The sequence below is a fragment of the Anomalospiza imberbis genome, chromosome 4 (genome assembly GCF_031753505.1).
Source record: "Anomalospiza imberbis isolate Cuckoo-Finch-1a 21T00152 chromosome 4, ASM3175350v1, whole genome shotgun sequence".
Lineage (NCBI taxonomy): Eukaryota > Metazoa > Chordata > Aves > Passeriformes > Viduidae > Anomalospiza > Anomalospiza imberbis.
Window position 1 is genome coordinate 57,529,506 of NC_089684.1, and position 12,639 is coordinate 57,542,144.

At 42.9% G+C, this 12,639-nt stretch overlaps 1 protein-coding gene across 1 annotated transcript in view; it reads left to right on the forward strand.

Moving 5' to 3' along the window:
* The first annotated feature begins 2,603 nt into the window (after positions 1–2,603).
* Positions 2,604–12,639, forward strand: part of C1QTNF7 (C1q and TNF related 7) — a 50,137-nt gene continuing 40,101 nt past the window's right edge. Inside the window, exon 1 of the mRNA XM_068188742.1 lies at positions 2,604–3,058. The gene's annotated coding sequence lies outside the window, so the exon portion shown is untranslated. The remainder of the gene's footprint in view (positions 3,059–12,639) is intronic.

Sequence of the window (12,639 nt, forward strand, 5' to 3'; positions counted from 1 at the left end):
AGACTTGCACCCACAGGTGAGCCAAGAGGCATGTTCTTTCCGATTGAAACTTCCCCAAGATGACTGATGCCTTTTTTCCTAACCCCTCTGTTGGCTGTTCCTTTGTACCTGTGAGGACATGAATGCCAAGTTACCATTCCTGGTTCAGCTGCTGCAGCAGGAAGCTCGATCCTACCTCAGCTGTGTCTTTAGACAAAGCCAAAAGCCAGAAAATCAGTGTTGTGGTGAAGTGATAAATGGGAAATAGTTGCCAAGAATTGTAACTTCAGAGGGATTAAAAATGAGCCTATCACAACCACCAGTGAACAACCCTATAAAATAAAATCTTTCTTCCAAAAAAACTGAACCTGTGTTTTCTGTTGAACATTTAATCCTCCAGGGCTTGCAGAGCACTTTGCAATTTCTCCTTCACTCTGGTCTGGAAAGTCAAATGAAATGGATTCAACTTCTCCCTTTCAAAACTTTTGCTATGTTGGAGCTCACGTTCCTCACAAAGCTTTAACTGCATTTTCCCTCTTAAGCCTTCTTCCCTGTAACCTAAGAGTGGAACTTCCAGCTGGTTCTTTAACTTGTTGTGGACCACAGAAAACTATTCAGGTAGTCTTGGTGGGCATAAAATGTTAACATCTTAAAAAAAAGATTTGATTTTTAATTTTTGCTGCTATAAAATTAGTGTGATTAATCTTATTTACTACTTCACCAATGGCTATTTAGCCTTAGTCACATTCCTATGAGGCAAGTAAATAAATGGCATTGAGGAAGATTCCCAGCCCAGATTTATGTATGAATCAGTGGCAAAGCCTAAGTTCATAATTCCCACCAGAATCCTCCACAGACTGTTACAAAACATTTTTTTTTCCAATGTGATGGGCAACATACCTTGCTTCCCCCAGAAAGACTCATCAGGAAGAGGAAGCACCATCTCATGCTTTCCTAAACAGAATCAGAAAGAGATCAACTGAGGGAATGAGGACAATAATCTGTGGGTAATTTTTACAACTTCTGGGTAATCTTTAAAACTCCTGTTTGATTCCCACAAGGATGCAGGGCCAAGTTTCCAGAGGTGCCAGTACCTAAAAAGACATACTTAATGCATGATCACTAAGTGAAAATTAAGATACAAAACAGAAATTTTGAAGTGACATGATAGGATGTTATTTCTACTTTCACAATTGCTCACCAGTAACTAAGTTCACCAGCAGATCCATAGAGCAAAATAAAAATATTCTGATAGAAATATTTTGGGGAAAAAGAGAGACTTGTAAAATCATATATTGAAGTTTTCACAGTACCATAAGATTTTGTAATAGAGTTTTCTATATCCTCGTTATTGCAATCTAGCACTGGAATGAAAATCCATTAGAAGAAAGGGGAAAAAAGGCTTGGTTTTCCTTAAACCCTTTATCCCAGAACTGTGTGGTATTCTATCTACATTTTTGAATGCACAGGACTCTTTTTTAATTGTCTATTCAAAATATCAAATACTTAATATTTCAGTTCCACGGAGATTAGCGCATTCAAACAAACAAGGTCTTTCTTAGATATGTCACATGTGGCATTCCAATGTTGACATGATTTTTCACAGAAGATTAATTTCCTCTTTTAGTGGCATAAAACACCTTTGAAATTTCAATCTAATGTTTCCATCTTCACTTTCATTAGTTTCACAGGAAAATATGGCTCACAAAACTAAAGTCACTAACTAAAAATCACATAAGCCTCAGGCCACCTTAGCATCAGCAGGTCAGTTGGATGCATCTCCAAAGGTCCTGGAAAATTTGGAACCCAGCTTAAGGCAGGCTTTTCAGGACCCTCATTTCCTAAGCAAAAGTTTGTTATAGTACCCATGGAGAAGCTCAGAGACTAAAATTTTCCAAATCACAATATTTTATCATGTGTTTATTTGTTTGCTTGCTTTTAGCTACTCTGCAGAGAAAACTCACATTTGCAAAAGGGGACCTTTCCCGTAAGTTCATAAATGCACACCATGTGTGTCAACCATAACTGGCTGAAACAAATTCCTTGCAAAGAGAAGGAATTTGACATGGGCATAGGCAACTTTCCTATATGAACAACACTTTACATGCTTCACTATCTTAATTTGAGCAAAGCAGAACAGAGCCATGCCCAGGAAATGGATGCCTTTGAAAACCATGCCTCTATTTTTCAAGTCTGTATTACTCAAGTGTCTGCCTCTGTTATTGACAGTGTCTCAGAAGGGAGGATCATTGCCAGGAGTGTATTTTGAAACTACCCAAAGCACCAAGTCTGAAACTCTTCAAACCCAAGTCATTTGTGGTTTTGCTCGGCTATGACCCTCAGCTTGGGTGTCCCAGCCACCCTGTGCTAGGGACAGCCTGCATTACACTGTAGAGGAGCCCCGGGAGAACCCCCTGGACCTCTGCCCAGAGCCTCAAAACCAAGGACTGGTGACTTGTGGCCAGTGTGGGGTCCAGGGTCCTTTGGGAGCTCTGAGCACTTTATGTATCTGAGGCTGTCACTTCCTGCATTTTGAGGCAGATGCTGCTCCTCCCAAATCCCATGCTGAGGGGACTATATGCCAAAAGCAGTTTGTTTTTTTCCTCTTTCTTGTGCTTTTACCAAGAAGGAGACAGCTTAGCCTATGATGCTTTCCAAAGATGATATAACATTACCTCAGGGAGGCTATGCCCCCAGTCCTGTTAGGACTCTGTCACATCACATCAGTCTGGAGCACAAGCTTGCTCCTTGCTCCATGGTATAAAAGAAGTTCCTTCCAGCAAGAGTTTTACAGCAAGCTCACAGTTGCTTTAAATTAGAAAAGTTGGCAGGTGGCCCAGGAAAGGAGCAGGAGCTTGTTCAGCTGAGACAAACAGTTAGAAAACTCTGTAAGAGCATCAAGCCTCCGATAGGATTTCACAAAGTACCTTTTTTTGTCATCCCAGCATTTAAATTTCTTTTTAAAGGATTTTGAATCACCAAAAATTACCTGCTGGCTTGAATCTACAACTCTTACACTACCCAAAGAGAGCACGTTGCTTTCCCTGAAAAATCAGATGTCATCTACTCAGCTGTGAAGGTAAGTTGTAATTGATTCTACTTTCCTGAACTGACTTCTCTGAAATGCATTTGGAGAAAGGAATGCAATAGAAAGATCTTTCAGAAAAATGCATATTTTATCTGAGATACATGTGATTCTGTTAGAAATAGGCTGTTGTGGTGTCTCAGTGAAATCTGCTGATGTATCTTCTCTTGTAAGAGATGAGTAATAAACTTGGACATTTATGTAAAAAACATCCTCATCAGAAAGTTAGCAGACAGATTGTTTAAAATATCAAGGATGTAATATTCTAGCCAAAAAAATTTTGTTTTAAATGTCTACCTTTCACAGCGTTTAGGGTGATTAAATTACCTAAAACATTTTAAAATTATGTCTCTCTATCTAGCATTAATCTTACATTCCACCAACCCAGACCAGAGATTATTTGGGGTTTTTTGCTCATGAATGATTCCATCATCATTCCAAATCTTCACTCTAACTGCAGTTACTATGGTTTCACAGAAATTTGTTTTGCAAAAAAAAAAAAAAAAAAAATCTAGAAATACCAAATAAACAGTTTTGCTTCAGACTTGCACTATTGCAAAGTTAAGCTCCTGCATTTACCTTATTAAACTCTTGAAAATATATCCATTTGTTATTTTGCTACTGTGTTTCTTCTGCTTGGTTGGGTTTTTTTTCAGGTCATTTTACTTTTTGTGTTTCCACTGCTACCAGCAGTGTGCTTTGTGCCTAAGACTAGGCTGGCAAGAGACTGTGTGTGGTTAAACACAAATGAAATGCTGAGTGTTAGTGATTAATCACAGCCTTGATCTGGGCAGGTGAGAGTATGAGTGGATTAGCAGTTTCAAGCTCCCTTTCTGGGTCTCTGGATATCATTACCCAAGCGAGGCTGAGGCAAGTGCTGCCTGCTACCCAAAACCTGATAGTCACAGTGGGGGCTAATTCCTCTATCCCACTCATTTTCAAGGAAATGATGAAGATTTTCAGGCTGAAGTTTTAGGAAAATATGGGTGTGAGCACAGCATTACCCACAGCCCTTGGAGCTGCACAAGCTATGGAAATTTAATAACAGGAACCTGCTTCAGAAATCACACAACTATTGTGTTCTATAGCACGTTGCATTTAAGAAGCAGAAAATCCCTTCCTGTAGTGCCTGTCCCCTGTTTTGCCTGACTTGGAACAACTTCAGCTGTGCTACTGGAGCAGATTCACCCTGATGAGAATGGAGAGCTGTCAGTGCCCCTAATGCTGTGTTTCCATGGATCGCACTGTAAGAAATGTATTTAAGAGCAGGGAAAACAGCAGAAAATCAAAACTGTAGTGGAGGAGCTGATATGCCTGCCCACTGTCATGGAAGAAATGCTAAAATCCTGTTGACTTTGAAGCCCCTGTGTTAAATTTGTGCCAAATGGGAAGCCCACCATCAGCATCTTTGCTGAACTCTGGAAAGGTGGAGCTAGGAACACCTCCATCAGGTGTCTCCTGGGAGAGAGTTACACGGATTGGAAAGTGTATTGACCCTCTCAGCGCTTGCCTATTCCTTGTCTTTCCTCCACAATACCCCACCAATCTGATGAGTAGGTGGGAGTAAAGGTGGTAAAAACTGCTCTGTGTTGCCTATTGATACTGGAGACAAGAGGGTTTCTGAAACTGAATATCTCAGCCAAAGGGACAGGGAAGGATGCAAAGAAGGTAGTACTTTGTTATTTCATCCCCTTCACCATCTCCACACTTCACTGTCACACTTATCCATGGTTCAGTCCCTGTGACAAGGTGAGGAGGTAAAAGGAAATCCACATTTCTTAGGGCTGGGTTTGAGTGCCTGCAGGAGAAGTTCTTCTGTCTCTTTCACTTAGCTAACTTATATCCTTAATTCTCTGTGATATGCCCATTCACAAGTCTATCCCATGCACTGGTAAGCCTGATTTTCAGAGTCCTCAAACAGATGCTGTATGAACATTACATATACTGTCATTGCATGATCAAATAACATCCCTGTTACCAAAGGATCACCTTGCAAATGATGAAACTAAAATTGAGATTCACCAGAAAAACTTAACTTCAAAGGAAAGCAAAAAAAGTGTTTCTGATTCAGAGACTTTGCTTGTCACAAATACTAGACAGGTCAAACTCCATTTTCACAGATGAAGTGGATTCTCTGTAGCGAAAAGGAGAGCAAAGTGATTATGTGATTGTCTTGGCAGAGAAATCTAGAGTCTTTTCAGGTTCATCTTCATGGTCCTACCTGGAAAACAAAGGCTGCAAATTAAATAACCACTGGGCAGATCTATATTTTAGTTACAGATATCAGGCTGCAACTGTCAGCAAAGGGTATTTATTTCTGCTCCCAGTCTCTCTAAAGTAAAAGGTGAACATCACCTCTCTGCATTTCTCTGTTGAGCTGAAGAAGGAATCTAGATTACTTTGATTTCCTAAAACTGAAATAAACAGTTTGTGTTCTTCATAAATAAGGATTCAGGTTTCATTTTTTGAAAAGCAGTGTGGAACTGTTCTTGGTTGTCTGCCCTCAAGACTCACCTGATGTTGGATAGAGATGGGAAAGCCCAAAGAAATGAAAGCAGAACAGCAAAGCACAAGATTCAAGTCTTCAAAGATAATTTACAGTTTCATTAAACCTTAGAGTGGGGATAGGGCCATATGACCAAAGAGTCTACACATTTCTGTCAGGTTTACGTGTTGGGAAGAACAGAACTGTTTAGTATAAAATTAATTCTTATCACAGAGGATAATGAGGACCACTTTTAAAGGGGAAGAATAGGCTATGAACAATGGGAAAAAACATCCTGGCAGTAAGAGGTATACAGTCATAAAATAATCCAGAGGGAAAGAAGGGAAAAGTCTCACTGGCTGGGATGTTTGACTTACTCTGGGCAAACCTAGTAGAAATCAGTGGGGAGTAATCATTCCTAGGCTGAGAGATGTGATAGTCCATATGTTGTGCTGGCTTAAATGTATTGGCTCATCTTCAGTCTATCTACTGTATTTGTCTTCCTCATCCATGTGAGTATCACGTCTCTCAGACCCAAATGGGACCAAATCTCAAAAATTTAATGGAGATAGTTGATTATGTTTGGACACCATCAGGCCACCCATCCTATTTTCAAATCACATTCTCCCCTTTTCTTTTGGAGAGACCCCAAACCCAAAATCAGACATCCTGCAAGAGACAGGAACATCTCCTTGGCAGGAGTCCAAGGTTAATGTTAAGGGTAGGGATAAGGAAGGTTTAAGGACAGGAACTGTTTGGTTAAGGGAATGGAGTTTTTGGATATATTATAGTTCATGCACTTTGTTTTATTTCTCTCTCTCTTTTTTTTTTTTTTTTTTTTGCTACATTCTTCAATAAAAATATTTCTCTTTCAGGAAAAGATGAGAGTGGAGAGAACATTAATAGCTGAGGTGGGACCTGAAATGTAGTTTAAAAAATGTGCAATAAAAACAGGGAGTGACTTGCTGTAAAACCAAGGAGAGTTGGACGGGCAGAGCTGAAGAGATGAGTGTCCAGCCTGCTCACCCCACCTCTTCCCATTGCTGTGATGGGCCTCGTGACTGGATTCAGGCCAGCGTAGGAGTCCCATCACTGCAGCACAGGGGAAAGTGATTTGTGAGCTGCTGAGAGAGAGACCTCCCTTAGGTTTTTTACCCCTTGGAAAAAAACAGAAAAATTTGGTTTTTTTCTGGATTTGTCCAGGAAAACTCTCCCTTTTCTTGGGACTCTCTTGGTACTGGAACATACATCTGCTATTCTCACTAGCAGTTACGACTCAAGACCAAAAGTCTTTTTCCTTTGGAGGAGTTTATAAAAACTTGATGTTATGCCAGCCTTGCTAGGCCTGCACTGATGCTCCTGCACAGCGCCAGTCTGCTGCCTTTCAATGCACCTGGGGATTCAACCTACTTCCCCAACACATCCCAGTCTGCTACTTCCAATCCTTTTTCACTATCTCTAAACAGTGGAAATGTAGAGAAGCATGTAGATTACTCCTTGCATCCATTCCCTATTCTGGTGGTATTTGTTTTACAGAGCAATTGGCTCCTTTGAGTCTCTGTAAGTTCCAGCTCTGCACAGACGTGCTCTGAAAGTTATCTTCCAGACACTGTCCAGTTTTGGCCCCTAAACCTGAGATCATAGCCCTGCCTTAGCAACCCACGCAGTCCCACACTTCTTTGCTTGTCTCCTCCTGTGAACTACCAACCTGGTAGCCTCCTTCTCACAGACCTTCCATTTTCCTGGTGTGTCTGTGTGTTTACCCAGGGTAAACCCCTTTACTGCTTCCTCCCAGGAGGTTCCTGAGGAGGACAGCCCTTCCTCCCAAAATTACCCTGGTTGATGGCCCCTCCTTGTAGCCTGCTCAAATGATCTGGGAAAGCACTCTCCAGCTTTAGGACAGCTGATTTCCTAGTGGAAAGACCAAGGCTGCTTTGACCTTTCCTGAGTTATTGTTTGTGCCAATCAGTGCAGATATTCCTGCTAGAAAGTGGTGATATGTATCTGCAGATGACCTCTGAGCACCAGCTTTGATATGGGGCAGCAAGAAACTATTCCAGGGAGAGGCAGCAATTTTGGGAGTGGGAAGAGGATGGCCTATGCTCCAGCAAAACAGCTTGCATAAAGCTGTGTGTCCTGGTGTCTGGATCACAGCTCCTGCTCCTCTCCTGGAAGAAGACAATTTTCATTTCTTTCCCTATCTTGGGTGAAGGGAAAGGAAAATAAAGAAAAAATGTTCCCTTTACTGACTCAACTTCATCATCATCATTAATTTCTCCATGTGTCTGAAAGTCCCAAATGGGAATGCAAAGATGAAGTAACATCAATAGTCAGACAGATGGAAACAGTTTAGGCAGGATGAGCAGGACCAGTAGTCCTGGCTAACTGTGAAATAGGTTATTGCCTCTCCCCTCCTTCCTGCACCCCCAGAGAGAGCGGGTACTCCCCATCCCGGGTTGGGCCCTGGGGTCTCAGAGGGGCTGTGCTGCATAGCCTCCACGGACCTTCATGGCTGTGCAGTGAATATTATTTGAGTCTCTAGAGAAGGGGCTGTATTTCCCTGTATTTTAAACTTTACAGATGGGTTACACAGCCTCATATTGGAGCAGGGGTTTGGAAGCTTCAGCTTTTTAAGGAGAATTGAGAATTTCCCCTGCAGAACTGCCTGGGATGGCTATCTCTATGCTGACAGGCCACACACCTCAGTCCTGATTCAAAATTTCTGTTCATGGAATTTCTCAGACAGAAATACATCCCTTTGCATTGTGTCACACCTGAACAGTGCCTCCTGCACTACCAGGAGGTGCCTAGATTGTAGGACCTGTTCTGTACAGCCGGTACAGAAGAGGTCTGCTCTGAACCTGCCTGGAATGCCTGCTTCTGACAGATATACAAAATTTTTTATCAAATGCAGATAATCCTTAAACTCACCAGGAGAAAATATCCAGGAAAAAATAAAAGGGCACCTTGAGAACAGGAGCTGTTAGAAACCACCGATTATCTTGTATTCTCCCTTTCTGCAGACATGCTCTGTCCTTGAGAGTCAGGGCTTCTGTTTGAGACTTTTGATTGCCAAAGGCTGGGAAAAAAACATCTGAATGGTGTGTGTAAAACATCTGTTTCTGCAGCCCAACAGGGCATGTATTAAATCCCTGTAGTGAGAGTCAGGTCACAACTGAGGTCAGATCAGTCCTCACAGCTCCTTTCGTGTGTGTTACTTAAGGATATGCACAGACTGGGCCTGCTGTAGGTGCAGCTCCAGGGATGCCCCAGGGCATATTTGGATTGCTGTATCTGGCAGGATTTAGCCCTAGATTTCCCCTCCTGCAGATAAGGGCATGCAGCCAGGAGGATTGTTTTCATACCTCCTGAACAAGTTAAACACCCATGTGAAGTACTTTGATGAGGTGTGTCTCTTGGCCATTTCCAGCCTGACTCAGCAATCAGGAAGTTGTATCACCTATGCAAGGATAGACCAGGGTTGTAAAACCTCTCTGTTCCCTTAGTTAGGACCATTTTCTTCATCAGAAGGGATGGCTGGGACACTCGCTGCCATCAATGCTTATGCTTGAGCAGCCTCTGCATTGACTCTGGCACGAGCTTTGGATTCCTTGTCATTAAGACTTGATGATACCATAGCAGAAACAATTTTGTTTGCATGGAAGAACTGCCAAGACACCCTTAAAAGGAAGGCTCTGCCAAGAGCACTCTCCTGGAGATGCTCACCACTTCTCCAGCCTTCCCAGGAACCATCCTGAGCAAGCCCAGGAGCAGGCATGTTCCTCCCCTGCTGCTGAGTCCCAGTGCAGAGGGGAGACAGCCTGATCCTTTCAGACCCATGGCCAGAGGTGGGCAGGACCGTGGCCTGGCACAGAATCCCCCCATCCATCAGAGCAGCCCAGCCAGCCATGTTCCTGTGCACGCCTCCATTCCAGGCTGTCAGCGGAAGCAGATGTTTCTAATTTATCACTAAAACCAAACAACTTAATCCACCAAATATGCAGCAGTGGGGGGTGAGGGGGGGAGCCTTTCACTTAAAGCTGATTTATAAATTGGATGATTAAGGTTAATTTGTCTATGAATGAGGCAAATCTGTGTCAAATATTGTTACTAATGCTTCCTCCCTCTAATTTTTTCAAGTCCTAAACATCCAAAACCTTTTCAACCTGAGGCAATGGGACACACTCCTGTTCTGCTGGCCAAAAGTGTCTGGCATTGTTTCCTTTCATCAACAACTCCAATATGTATCTATTTAGCCCTTCAGAACATTATTTGGGTGTAACAGATGCTGGAGCCCTCTGTGGTATGGGTGCCAGAGGCAGGCCTCAGCAGCACCCCTGGCATACACCTTCTTGCTTTTGGGAGTGTTATTTCCCCTTGGCTGCCTGGTAGTGATGGCTGGAGGGCAGCCTGGCACCAGGGAAGCCTGTGCTGTGAGCCCCTGGCAGTGGGGACTGTGCTCAGGGCTTGCACAGAAACTGCATCTTCACGATGGCTGATGGTAAAGGTCCTGAGTCCAAACCCATTTCAGATTAGACTGAGAAAATGATTGGGTTTGCCTATGTTTATCAACCCTGGAAGTCACGGCCAGCCTCAGATCATCCGTATTTCAGCACATGCACAGCTATTGATCCATCCAGCTACAAACAACACACACACCCTGCTCCTACAACCAATACACAAGTCCTGCTTCTGCTGACACCCACTTCAGACCACCAGCTCCTACTGCTCATAGCTTGTGTTGCTGTTCATGGAAAAGGGCTCTTCTCCAAGCAGCTGGCACTCAAGAACAGCATGTCTGCCATGCACAGCAGCAGTGAAGTAATTGCAATGCAGTAGCTTTAAAAAGACCTTAACAGCATAAGCCTTGTGTGCCTGTGAAAGGTGAGGGGGAAAGGCAACCCCAGCCAGCAGCAGGATTGTCAAAGCAGCTGGGCATCTACAAAACAGAAAATACCAGGTGCAGGAATGGGAGGGGGGCCTTGTGTGGGGCCTTGGCAGCCTACAGACCCCCACCCTGTGTTGCCAGGCTGGAAACACCAGGAGCACAAATTGGCGCACTAAACCTGGTTACATGGCAAAGGAACAGCTGTACTGATTTGTTCATCTCTAAAAATAAGGATTTAGTTCTGCCTGGTAGGCATTACAGTGCTCCTTATTCCTCATAAGCCAGTGCCCCTGCTGCAGAGAGAGACCCAATGGCACAGGCTGACCCCTGGATGTCACACACAAGAATAAGTCCCTTCAACCCAGGGGTGTGGGCACCTGTACTGCAGCCATGGCATAGCACACTGCTTTTGGACATTTGGACTTACAGGCTAGATTGCAGTAGCTGAGTGGGTTGTAAGAAAATACAAAATAGCCTCGTATGCAGCTCTCTGCTGGGGTCGTTGCAATGGTGATAGGGCTGTGGGATGCTGTTGCAATGACCAATGCCACTCTCCTTAGCAGTCTCTTCAGCTGTAAGCAGGATCTCCTGGGGCTGGAGCAGTCAGGAAATCCTTATCCGTTATTTCTATTAAGTGGTAGCATTAGACAATGTACCAGGATGTCACTGAATTCTCTTCAAGTCCAATTATCAGGTAGGCTAAAGGGAAGAGTGAAAAGGAGAATAGAAGAAAACCAGGAGGAAAGCAGCAGTAGCAGCAGCAGTGAGAGCAGGAGTCAGAGTCCTTAGTGCCCTGCTACAGCTACTGCATTCCCATCCCTCCTATACACAAAATGTTTAAAGCAAGCTGGAAAACAATGGGTTTGAGAAGAAAACTGAAGACACCTGGAACAACACTGATCTTGAAAAGAGCTGAAGCAATTCTAGTTTTTGTCTAACAAAAGAAATAACTCTCTTTTGTAATTCAATCCAGAACAGCCTGTAGCACTTTAAGAGTTTTAAGCTACATGCAATGGGAGCACCATAAACAATTTATTCTGGAATGGTGCAGTCTGCTTTTCAGTCATGAAGCCTTTTCCCAAATGAAGAGATGCCATTCAATTCAGTTTTACCAGTGATACAGCTCTTTACTTCTTGAGAACTGAGCTGTGCTTCGAATGGTGATATACACTGTAAGTGGCTTCTCCTTTACCTAGTTAAAGAGGTGCCTTCCCTCATTCTGTACCCATAAGGGATGGTCAGAGATACCCTCATGCTTGCAGGAAGGAAATTAATTGCAGCTCATTGCAAGAAAAGAACATTTTACTTTGATGTTTTTGATAGCTTGGTCTGAAATAGTCTCAACCTCACTCCAAACCTGATGAAATTGATGCATTTAAATGAGCAAAGTTGTTTCAAATTTCCAGGTATATGTTGTACATGATATTCTGGGGCCCTAATTTTTATTTCTGCTTGTTTTTTCCAAGGTTATAGAGAAGAAAGGGATATAGATTTAACTTATGGGAGACTTGATCTGTGCATAAAGGACCATTTTCTTAAACTGTCAGAAGATTAAGCATAATGTTTTGCAATCATGTTCAAGGTACATGAGCAGCAGATTTTTGATGGGAAAGTGACACAAGCTACTGATAGAAAGCCTGCTCTCTAATTCCTGGGGAGTTTATTTTGTCTTCCTACCTCTGATGAAGTAGCAGTACTTGAAATAGGTTTTACTTTTGGCTGAAGTAACATCCCACAATGAAAGAGAGTGAATGTCCTTGCCTTAAAACTTCTCCAGGATTCATCCATGTTGTCTGACCTCTGAGAGGAAAGGCAATTTAATAAAAAATCCTTTCTGACTCTCAGATGGAAGATCACATGAGTGCAGGCTCAGGACATTTATATCTGAGCATGAGAGTTTCTTTTGATGGGTTTTAATGTTATATGTTGTTGATGTTCCTAAATTATACAGCTCAGTGAAGCATTCAAAAACAAATGTTCAGCCCCCCTGGGGTATGTTCAAGGCCTAAGGATAAGCTTTGATGTGGATATAAAGCCCTGATGGCTGTCAGATCCTCAGTCATTTTCCAGTGGCACCAATGTCACCAGAAAGGGAATATATATGCTTTCACACAGTTTTGAGCCAGAGCTTCAACTTCTGCTGCTGCAAACTGAATATGCTGCCTTTGCAATCAGTGCAGCAGTATGGGTGTATATCAGCTC